This window comes from Charadrius vociferus, unplaced genomic scaffold (genome assembly GCF_000708025.1).
Source record: "Charadrius vociferus isolate BGI_N301 unplaced genomic scaffold, ASM70802v2 scaffold2037, whole genome shotgun sequence".
Taxonomy (NCBI): domain Eukaryota; kingdom Metazoa; phylum Chordata; class Aves; order Charadriiformes; family Charadriidae; genus Charadrius; species Charadrius vociferus.
This window is the reverse complement of record NW_009649354.1, coordinates 1-1,103: the sequence shown is the minus strand read 5'-3', so window position 1 is coordinate 1,103 and position 1,103 is coordinate 1.

The following is a 1,103-nucleotide window of genomic DNA, read 5'->3' as shown; positions in this document are numbered from 1 at the left end:
CTCTCTCTGCTTCCAGGTGAAGCTGCCCCCGCAGAAGGAGGTGATCACGGCCGAGGAGCTGATGGCGCATTTGGGTGAGCTCCCCAGAGACCCCGGCCCCGCTGCCGGGACGGTGGCGTGCCGCGGTTAACCGGCTCGCTGGGGGCTGACCGCGCTGTCTTGCAGGGGATTGCATCTTGTCCACCCAACCCCGGGAGCCCTCGGAGGGGCTGCAGCTCAACTTCCAGCAGGTGAGGAGCGAGGCCACGTGTTATCCAGCCCCAAAACTGATCCTCCCTGTCTTGGGGAGCACCGGTGGCCTTGGGCTGCCAGACTCGGGGTGCCTGTCCCGCTTCCCGAGCGAGCCCCCCTTGCTTCTTCTCCCCCCAGAACATCAACGACACCATGATGGTCCTCCCCAAGCTCTCGACGGGGCTGGACGTCAACGTGAGGTTCACGGGCGTCTCGGACTTTGAGTACACACCCGAGTGCATTGTCTTCGACCTCCTCAACGTCCCGCTCTACCACGGCTGGCTGGTGGACCCCCAGGTGAGCTGGCCCCACGGCTGTCCTGGTGCCTGGCCAGTGGCTTGTGTGGGTCCAGGGGCACACGGGAATGATGCGAGGGCTGGAGCACCTCTCCTGTGAGGAGTTGGGTTTGTTCATCCTGGAGAAGACGACCGAGAAGAGCTTTCAATACATAAGAGGGATTATAGGAAAGATGGAGAGGGACTTTTTAACGTGACCTGTAGCGACAGGACAAGGGGCAATGGTTTTAAACTGGAAGAGGGGTCGGTTTAGATGCGACACAAAGAAGAAATATTTTATGCTGAGGGCAGTGAGCCCCTGGGGCAGGTTGCCCCGAGAAGCTGTGGCTGCCCCATCCCTGGAGGTGTTCAAGGCCAGGTTGGACGGGGCTTGGAGCAACCTGGGCTGGGGGGAGGTGGCCCTGCCTGTGGCGAGGAGGGGGGTGTCCAGATGATCTTTGAAGATCCTTTCCCAACCCAAACCCTTCTGCGATGCTGTGGATTGGGCTTTGAACCTGATCTAGTGGACGATGTCCCTGCCCGTGGCAGGAGGTTGGACTAGAAGAGCTGTGAAGGTCCCTTCCAACCCAAACCCTT